General features: G+C 40.4%; 1 long non-coding RNA gene across 1 annotated transcript; it reads right to left on the minus strand.

Annotated features, from left to right (window-relative positions):
* Positions 1–8732: 8732 nt before the first annotated feature.
* LOC133956493 (uncharacterized) lies at positions 8733–9174 on the minus strand. Its single transcript, XR_009921153.1, has 3 exons — positions 9095–9174; positions 8933–8980; positions 8733–8823 (listed from the first exon to the last, which is right to left on the minus strand). It is a non-coding gene; the product is annotated as an uncharacterized LOC133956493 (long non-coding RNA).
* Positions 9175–11275: the final 2101 nt, after the last annotated feature.

Raw genomic sequence — 11275 nt, forward strand, 5'->3', positions numbered from 1 at the left:
AATAGATACAAATTTGCAATTAATCGCGATTAATTTTGAGTTAACTATGACATAAATGCGATTAATCGCAATTAAATATTTTAATCGTTTGACAGCACTATTTAAAACACTTGACAACAGCAGCGTCGGCTCTTATGACCACAAACTCTCTTGACTTCTTCGTTGGTGTTTTCTTCATGTGGCACAGATTTTCATCCGGACATGTTTATTTTCTTTTTGTTTTTGTTGCATCTGTTGTGTGTTAGAACAACTGCACCACTCGCTTGCGGTGAATCCTAGAGTCTGTTGATTGACTGTAGGTGTGAATGTAAGACTGAATGGTTGTGTGTCTGTATATTGGCCCTGTTATTTGCTGGCTCCAACTCCCCCAAGACCTTCCAAAGGTTAGGCTGTCGGTAGACTTTGATGATGGATGGATGGACAAACAAGTAGCGGAGGAAAGACAAAGTAGAAGGATGTAATCGAGCTTTGTCCCATTAAACGGCTAAATCAGCCGTTTGATGAAAAATAACTGGGAAGCAGAAGAAGAAAGGCAGAGCACAGCTGCTCAGTTGCCATGAAGAATTGTCACATTGGCAGATTTTCAGACTTTAACTTCCATTCGTCTGTGATTAGATCTGCAGTTACACCCAGGTAGTTCTTGTTACTCACAGAGGTCCAGTGATCAACAGTCAGCGCCACATAATTCGTATCAGCCAAGTCATCTTCCTTTTTTTTCTTTTCAGCTTCATACAGCTCCTGGATTTTTGTCATAACTGTGCGTCTTTGTGGTGCTTTGATGCTCGGGTCCCCCATTGCCACTCGCAAAACTTCGGTGAACCCCTCATCCTCGACAATATTAATCGGTCTACAGCTTTTTGCAATCCATTTGGCAACTGTGCTAGTCAACTTGTCATAGGCAGACTTAGTGAGGGGCCTACGTTGTTCTGTGAGGGTGGTTTGGCGCATTCCACTTGAACGCCCCTCGCCGACCAACGCATGCTTCGCGTTGAGGTGGTACTTGAGGCTAGTATTGCTACGGTGAAACAATAAAGCCTTCGCGCAGAGTGTGCATATCACCTTGGTTTTATTGATTGTTCCATGTTTGTTTTTTTGGAACATGAACTTCCCATCCAGAAGGTCCTCAGGTTCTTCAGATTTATCCCTGTTTTGTTTGTTTGGATAGCAGCTGCTCTCTGACTGCAATAGAGCGGCGACTAGTGCAGAGTGCGTGGAATTGTGGGTAAATTGGAAGAAAAATAAAATCTAAAATGCATTGTGTTTTTACTAACCCATTTCACATCCATCTACCAAGTTCCATAGTAATCCGTTCAGTCGCTTATCGGTCATGTTGCTAACAAACAAACAAACAAAACATCTTTTATTTCCTCCTTGGCCGAGGTTATACTTGATTTTGTTTGTCACACAGGATCAAGAAAAACTAATCTGGAAGCAGCACATTGACATGTTACAAGTTGATATTGGGAACTTGTTAGCCACATAACATTTAGCAGCACATAATGAACCGAAGCATTAAAGCTGCAGGACCTCAAATCTAAATATTGACCATTTATCAGGATTTTTTCACTACAAACCACCCTTTTCATATACCATTAGTCATGTGATCCACTGTTACTGTAAATGTCTCGTGTGAAATCACCTAACTTGTTTGTTTTGCTCATGAAGGAAGCAGGTTAGAACAAGCTCTGTTCTCACTATGTTAACACAGTGACACTTCCATGGAGTTTTGCTGGTAGTGTCTTTGTTATATATCATAGCTAAGGTATTTAAATGAAAGGATTAGGAGCTCATCAACCTACATACATATTTGCAGCAACGCTGGAAACGATGATCACAGGCCGCAGCCTTACACCACGTGTCAATGACCGTCTAATGATGTCAATTTTGAAAGACACCGGCCATCAGCTCTGTTATTCATCAAAAGTTTTACAAAGTCAGGCTAAGTTAGAAGAAAGCAGATGAAGATGACCTTTAGCACTCAACCATATGACCTGTACTCCGAGGGATAGAAGGCAGTCAATAATAGATCCATTGAATTGTCAAGCTGTAATTGCAGATAGTGTGCATTTTAATACATTTGGGGATATTTTTATATATTTTTACACTTAATATTGATTGGATCCTTCCAATCAAGAGAGCAAGACTAGCCAGACCTGAGTCAGTGTATTCACTCATGCAGGAAATCTTGTTTTAACCCTTGTATGTGTCAGGCCTGGACTGAAATGAGGACTCAGATGCAGAGGATTACGCGTACCAGCACACTTTGACTTCTGATCCTCTATGAAGAGTGACAAAGGATTGGGCTATGAAAAACTCACTTAATATATCTACGACCTGGCTAGAATAACTCGGGGAAAGAAACCCCTTAATAAATTCAAAAAAAACACTGGAAAAAGAAAGGTTTAAAACATAAATCGCTCCCGAATTATGACAAAAGAAAAGGCTCACTAAACTAAAACTCTCTAAACCTAAATCGCTCCAAAAGGGAGGAAGAATAACAGATTACAAACAACACAAAACGAAGCTAAACTAGAAAACTTTAATAAACGAAAAATCACTCTCAAGGAGGAAACAGAAAACAACTTACGTGGCATAGCAAACCTCATAGGCAAAAAAACGACGATGATTGTGGAAAAGGGCTTAGGTGCACGGACAAGGACGAAACACTTTGGCACAAGACAAAGGGGAGACGCAGACTATGAGCACATGAGGGTGAAGGGAACAGGTGGAAACAATCCGGGATCAGGGGAGACAATCAGACCGGTGACACATGAGGAAGGGCAAGTGACCTGAAACGAGAGGAGAGTTAGGATTTCAAAATAAAACAGGAAGTTACGAGACAAAAAACCCAAGACAAGACAAACCTCACAGCGGTGTGACAGTATGTTGTTCTTTGCTAAAAGAAAAATAAATATTTTTTTCAACCTGAGACTCATTGGCCTTGGCTCATTTTCTTTGATAAAACATATAAATAGAAAATATAAATGACATATTTTCAGTGACTGTACACTGTACACCCCCCCTACACATTTATATTACATAGGTGGTGTTCGGGTCCACTGAACCAAGGATTACGTAAAGTGTTAAATTGTATATTTCAATCACCTCTGCTCCCACATTCCTGCACATTTTATGTAAAAGTTCTCTGCCAGCTTCTGCATCTCACAAGGATTCTGTTGATTCCCCTTTGGATTTGAAAACTCCACCAAGGTTAATAACCGCAAAGTGTGCAAATAAATGTGTCCATCTCATTCCAGCTTTCTATGAAAACAAGCTGTTCCTCCAAATTAGTGCAGAATTATTTAAGTAATGAAAAGTTTGTAAGAAGGCTTGATGTCCTGCACATGATTACTGCCATCCGTGTCGGACCTGGTTGCACGTTATTACATTGGTAGCCATGCGATTTCATCATTTTTTTAAATCCATATGTTGGCTGCTGATGGCCTGGCCTGGCCTCTCACTTGGTCGAGGCAGATGGTATCCTACACTGAATGTAGTTCTGTTAAAGGTTTCCTCCCTGTTGAAAATAAAGTTTGCAATTTGCTTCGTAAGCACTTTTTATATCACTTTTTGAAATCCTTTTCATGTCCATGACCAATAAATATAGTTGTCTAAAATATATAAAAGGTGGTGTCTGTGGCCTGTCACAGGACCGTAATTAATAGGACCAATCAGTTTGACATAACAAGCCTCCATCCTGCTCATGTGGTGTTATCCAAGTGTCGAGCCCCGACATTCAAACTCAACTCGACACTGCATCATTTACACCATCTTGTCGTTTATAGTCTAACACACAAGCTCAGGCCTTACATTTACACCTATGATACTATGTTTACAACATTTGATTCATATCACGACATTGTGAGTTATTTACTAAGTCAGACAGTCAAGACTTTCTCTTACCATTTATCAGTTAGATGAACTTCATCCACGACGATAGCTATTACGTTGGCTTGACAAACATCGGAGCCTAGCTTGTCCCTCCACTTCTTGTTCAGCAGTCAGGATTCCGGGCAGTCAGGATTCGATCTACAAATGCCTTGATCTTAGTTCTCAGTTCCTCTTTCAAAATGAATGCGCTGTCGATGTCTTCTAAAACAGACTCAATGGCAGCATCTACACATCTCAGCTCTTCAGCGGCAGGTATGTTAGATGAAAACGAATTCAACCCAAGCGCTCTTTGGTGATGTTGTTGATTACGTCACTGTTGATCATACGTCCATCATCATATAAAGCCAGCCCTGACAATTTGAATGGTCTGAACAGCTCTGTTCGGCCATAGTTTCTCCCCAACGGAGCAATGCCAGACCGCACTTCCCGACCTCAAATGTTGTGGGCTGGGCTAAGTTCGTCTGGCATCCAGGCTACCTGTGGGTTTGGCATTAGCATTGATAATTCTGCTAACATCGCTCCCTCCGGTAGTGGATATTTAGGATTAAAACATGACATTAATTATGTCTTAAATGGCCAGTTACTACAATTGTATTGGATTTAGCTTTACAGTGTCAGGCCTGAAACAAGTGCCCCTTCAAACAGAGCTGCAATGGTTAGTGGTCGAAATCTCCAACAACTTGTGGGGCAGAACTTCAAGGAGCCGTCGGGAGAAACTTCACCATCATCAGCAGTTGTTACGAGAACCCGGTACGTCCTCATTAATTGTCATTGTAAATAGACGCGACAAAAATGCAACATGGTTGAGATCTTAGATAAACCAATGCTATAGCTTGAGGTTACTAAATTGATAAACGTTTGGTATCGTCTATGCTAATGCAGGTGAAAGAAATCCCCAAATGCTCACAACATGTTTTACCGCTTTCCCGCCGGACTGTGGCACAATGACACTTGCCATTCTTCAGCAATACACCTCGGCATGTGTAACAATGGGCATGGACCGAGTCTGCGGGTGCTTGGTGGAAAGTGTGTGGAATAAGTTTAATTATCAGAAAGTCAAATCAAGCAGTAGAACAACGTCTTGTGTGCCTGTAATCTGTATTATTCACATTCTGATATTTGAGTATTTTAAAGCAGTATATGTTACAGTTGTCAGGATTCAGGGTAAGTTCCATCTGATCTTGCATTTTGTGTAAAATTTCAGACTAAGACTAACGGCACTATGAGTTGTAGTTACCAGAGTGTGCCAGCAGAGGGAGTAGAGCGTTGTTCCAGGGCACATAACACTTTCTCCAAAGTGACAGAAGGTATGAGCAGCAGAGGATTGTCTCTGTGCATTTTCATATAACTACTCTCTTTTCAGGACTTTTACAGAAGCAGCTCGGGTAATGATAGGGGAAGGAGAGGAGACTGGGATGAAATGAAATCTCAAAACAAATGCCAGAGTAGTATGAATATAGCATAACCATTTATTACTGCATTTAGTCTGTATTTTTTGTTTCAAACTAGGCCTGTATTGAAATGTACTGAAATGAAAATCCTCCTCTCTGTCTATCTACCTTTGACCCCCCCCCCCCCCCCCCCATGTATTATTTGCATCTCTCTCTCATTATCTCTGTCTCTCTCTGATCTTTAGCCTTCAGGGACCTGATAGAGACCAACATGGAGTTCCTTTGTGAGATCACCCTGAAGAACTAAATAAAGCAACAGACTGCCAGGGCTTTATGTGAATAACGACAAGCCAACAGATGGATAATATCAGAGTGAGCCCATTTAAATGAACGCAATAGCCCAGAGTTTCAGACAGTGTGCTGCAATGAAGATGTGAATGAGCTGTTTGACTGCATGTAATAGAACCAACTAGTAATCTAGTGTGTTTTCTTACAAAGTGAAAGAAAACAAACTGTGATCACTCGTAGGAGAGTCCAGATGATCCTCCATCAGTATCAGTGTCCCTTGAGTCACAGTAAGTATGTACATGAGTTAAAGCTGTGTCTCAATTCAGGGGCCAAATACCTTGGAGCAGGGGTCTTCAACGTGTTTCAGGCCAAGGACCCCCAAACTGGTGGAGAGATGGAGTAGGAACCCCTACTATATATATTGTATACAATTGTGTTTTATATTAAACTGGGCCTAGTGCCATATATAAACATAGCTACCCTGTTATTTTGCATTCATTACTAAGCTATTCAAATATTACACGGGTGCATATATTTATGTTTTTAATTCAAACATGTGCAAGGTAGAGGGTGGCCACGCCACTGCTATTTATAAACATACATCTTGCATACAACACTGAGCTATTAAAGTAATTCACAGATTCATGTTTTTATTTTAAACATACATGTAGAAGAGACAGTGAATCCTCAAGCCCTCTGTGGATGCCACACATACTCCCACATTAGTGAGATGTCGGACCCTGATGGGCAGCACACAACTTATCTAACCTTGGACGGATGGAGGTGGTCAGGCAGAGGGTCAAATCAGCCTCACAATATGTAGGATGCATGTTAATGTGTATTTGAAGACATTTAAATTTGAGGGGAAAAAAATGGTTAGAAAATAAATCAAAAATGTTAACAAATATACAAAATTGTCTAATCAACCAAACATTTCGCGACCCCCCTGCAGTACCTCCGCGGACCCCCTGTTGAAGACCTCTGCTTTGGAGGATACAGCCTCAGACAGAGAATACCATATGAAGTGGAGACAAGGAGGATATTTAAATATTAAATGAAAATAAAATGGGTAATATGAGGGAGAACAACATAGTGTATAAACATAGACAGGTTCCTCAACATAGGAAAGCATTAACAGAGGCTGGAAGGCAGGGACCCAAACAATGTGGGATGGTGGGGATGGAGGACTTGGGGATTGGGTTTTTTGGTCGGGATGACAGTGGGTGGTTGGGGATGGGATGGGATGGGGTTAGGTACAGTGTTGTTTAACCAGGGGTGCTTCGGCATTTCCTCCAGAGTGGCACGGTCCTCAGGCTCTAAAGCCAAACACTTCCCCAAGAAGTCTTGGCAGTCAGTGAGGAGAGAGGACAGACGACAAAGAAACGATGAGGCTTGAATCTACGATGATCGACTGTAACATGGAAAGGAACATAATAACTGCATATTGTAACCAGCGTTGTCTCACCTTTGGACCACACAGAGCTGATTCAGAGTTTATTTCTGCGAAGCCCTGTGGTGTGGAACCGCCTGAATCAATCCAGCATTTCAAATAATAATGCCAACTGCCAGACTGTTGCGAGGCCAGCTGATTTGAAACTTTGGAGGAGCGTATGCTAAAGTTCATACAATATTCAGAGAGAATGAGACAGAAAAAAGAAAAGGATGAGGAACAGGCAGAGATTTTACAGTCAGATGAATGAAAAGCAGGATAACAAGACAGGTTGGCTGTACCCGTGAATTGGCTGTAAATTTAGTCTTTCTTCCAAATGCAGACACATCCAAAATCAATGATGCGCACTCGCAGGCAATCGGAGCTGGACTCAATGAGGATGTTCTCTGCTTTTATATCTCGGTGGAAGATGCCCTTTGCTTTCAAATCGATGGCAGCATCCAGCAGATGCTTCATGATGATCTAAGAAAGACATAAAGAGTCATTAACTTCAATTAGAGTGGTGAAGAAGGGACTCTGGGTGGGACTGAAAAACACATTCTATGTTGGAGCTGCTCTGGATCTTTCAGCTAGAGCACTCTTCACATGAATTGTAGGGGTTCAAATATCCATCTACTCCTAAACACTTTGAGGACTAAGCTGAGGTCCAAAGGCCTTTCTTATTTATTTAAGGTTATTCCTAATAATATCAGTATTGAGATCAGTGAATGACCGCAGCACCCAGGTGGAACATTTGGCACGGGAGCAGTTGCACCCTGTACTGTCTCTTTGGGGGTAACATCCGCCCACATGCCAGATGCTTTCTGGATAAGGAAATGAATGCATCGTGTAATTTTTGCTGCTGCATTCGTCCTGTTTTCTACAGATTAACTTTGCTGCTGTGGTCCCAATCTGTGGACCCGTAACACTGAAAATGACAAAAAGGTATTTGTGCTGAAAAAGTTTTATCTTTTTTCAGTCAATGATATATCCATTAATTACAACTCAAGTTCCCTCTTTAAGGTGAAGGTTTCTAGAGAGTGAATCCCAAATAATTTAATAGACATATTTAAAATGTTAGTTCAGTCAGACAACTCACGTTCGATCATGTAATATATTTATTACAACAGATTTAGTGTTTGGCGTCTAGGCTCCAACTTAATCACTCCCCCATATGATTACACAGGAATGATGGGAGTGATGACCAAATACTTGAAACCCCCCGTTGGAGCCTACAGGTGGATGCTGGGGTGATGGAGGAGCTGAAGCAACAGGTAGCAATACTGCAGCAGCAGTGCGATCAAGAGGGGTTGACTGGTAATGTCTCTCTGGTTAAATAGACCACCTGATACGGTGGGTGTGTATTATAGATGGCTGTGGAGATTGAGGTATGTCACATGATGTATATCACATGATGTATGTCACATGATGTATGTCACATGATTGGTGCAGCGCAGCTCGAGTTGCCTGCCAGAAATTGCAGGCGTCGCCATATTTGTGATTGGACCCAAATTAAATATGGGTGTGATAGCAGCCAAACACTCTCCACTGAAAGGGATGATATTTAAAATGACGACCTTTTCAGTTGTAGTCTGAGAAACAGCTCACACAAAGAATAAAACAACAGTACCTTTGCAACAGCCTCGGCCATCGGACCACAGTTCTCCTTTATGAAGCACAGCAGTTCCATAGACCTCTCCATGACCAGTATAAACACTTGGTCCAGATCGTACCTGTCCATTAACCCACAGTCATTGGTTCGCCTGCAGCTTTCTGCATGAGCAGCACCTCCTTGGGAATACTGTGTGGCCTCCCATTTAACATCTAAAGGAAAAATATGTGTGTGTATATCATCAACAACAAGGAAACAACAAAAGCATAAAAGTCACACAATTAATTTCAACAGTTGGTGCTGAGACAACAGATCACTCACCACTCTTTGAGGCGGAACAGACGATTAGGGGATGTGTTTTATCGCCACCTACATGACAGATCATGAGCACTTTGGTTAGTTCCAGGGATGAAGTCAGAGCACATATGTGTGATGTGAGAATATTATATTAAATAATTTTATCACATCAGATTATGTACTTACTAGTAAATCATCAGACCTCCTATGGCCGGCATAAACTGAGCCAAAGCTTCCTTTACCAAGTATTTCAAGCTCCAGGTACTTGACCTCAGAGTCAACTGCACCAATGAACACAGACAAAGACACATGGTTTAATATAGTTTGGGGGAAAAAAAAGAAGCATCACTACCTCTAACTTAAAAAAAATATTTTTTCCAGAACTGACAGTTTGATATATTAACTCATCATCCACCTTTTCATATTTCTAAGGCTTTCAACCACCACATTTCAACATATGTAGTCTTTTCAGATGTCGTGGAAATAGCTCAGTGGCGAGAAATCCTCATATAGCTTCACAAAGTAAAATCCATCCACTTGACAGGGAGCTGAAAGATAAGTATTTGTTTGAGCTCCAATGAACACAGACACAGACACATGGTTTAATATAGATGTGAAAAAAAGATGGCATCACTATCTCTAACTTAATATTTAGTTTTTTTTCTTCGAGAACTGACATTTTAATATATTAACTCACCATCAGGCAACAGGATAAACAGCAACAGACCCATGTGCTCTCTGTCAGGAGGAATCTCTCTCAGTGTGGACTGATTGGGCCATGACTTGAAAACGTGGTAGAATGATGGATTTGATCTTCAAACATGAACTCATTAGTGTTTCAACTTTGACCAGCACAGTGTGTTACTCAACCCTTGTATGGTGTTCAGGTCTGTGGGACCCGTTTTCAATGTTTACTAAAAGAAAAAATGATGCAATAAATATTTTTTTCAACCTGAGACTCATTTGCCTTGGTTCATTTTCTGTGATGAACATATACAATGACATATTTTCAGTGACTGTTCACTGTACATCCCCCCTTCACATTTATATTACATATGTGGTGTGCGGGTCCACTGGACCCAGGACTACGTAAAGTGTTAAATTGTTCATTTCAAGCATCTCTGCTCCCACATTCCTGCACATTTTATGTAAAAGTTCTCTGCCAGTTTCTGCATCTCACAAGGATTTTGTGGATTCCCCCTTGGATTTGAAAACTCCAGCACGGATAATAACCCCAAAGTATGCAAATAAATGGGTTTGGTCCATCTCATTCCAGCTTTCTACGAAAACATGCTGTTCCTCCAAATAAGTGCAGAATGATTTACGTAATGAAAAGTTTGTAAGAAGGCTTGATTTCCTGCACATGACCCATGTGCAGGAAATCACATGGCCCTGGTTGCACGTTATTACATTGGTAGCCATGCGATTTCATCATTTTTTGTCATCCATATGTTGGCTGCTGATGGTCTGGCCTGGATTTGGGACTGGCTGCAGATTAACTTTTTATGTAGCTGGCCGATGGTCTATCTCATCGTCTTCTTCAAACACACTCAGACTCGGAATTGATAGAAACAGGATCTTCATATTCTCTAAACTCTTCCCCTTCATTGTCTTCCAAAGATTTTCTCTCTTCAAAAATAATTTCTCATGTAGACTGACATGAGTGTGTTTCATTTCTAATAAAGTTCAAGAAATATTACTCAACACTGATGAAAAACCTTGATTCATATTCGTTTTTTCCAATCATATCTTGATTGTAATTGATGTTTCTTTGTATAATTTTATTTTATCACAAAAAACGTAAAGCACTTTTATTCATAAATGTGATTTAACAGGGGTAAATGACAAATATTAACCATATATACTGTTTATATTGCTTGTAATTGGGATAAAGTTAACATCTGTTAAGTATTTTTACATATATTGATGTAGCTGCATTGATTGAAAGACCGAATAATGTGGTGGGTCCATCAGACCAGGCTGAGTGACCAAAACACGAACACCACACAAGTTTAAGCTGAAAGAGCTGCCCTGTTTAATTCAAGCCTCCAGTGGACCAGTCGTGATTAAAATGGTCATAAGCTGTCAATTATAATTTTTTTTATTATGAATTTAAGATTCTATGACAAGAAGTTAAGATTTTTTTATTGTTTGGTCTATTTATTATTGTCTCAATTTAGCTATGAACTGATTTCATTTTTGTTTGTATTTATTGATGTTTTTAATAAACTTGTTGTGTTTGTTTTGCTCATGAAGGAAGCAGGTTAGAACAGGCTCTGTTCCCACTATGATAACACAGTGACACTTTCATGGAATTTTGCTGGTAGTGTCTTTGTTATATATCATAGCTAAGGTATTTAAATGAAA

Source organism: Platichthys flesus, chromosome 7, assembly GCF_949316205.1.
Source record: "Platichthys flesus chromosome 7, fPlaFle2.1, whole genome shotgun sequence".
Taxonomy (NCBI): Eukaryota; Metazoa; Chordata; class Actinopteri; order Pleuronectiformes; family Pleuronectidae; genus Platichthys; species Platichthys flesus.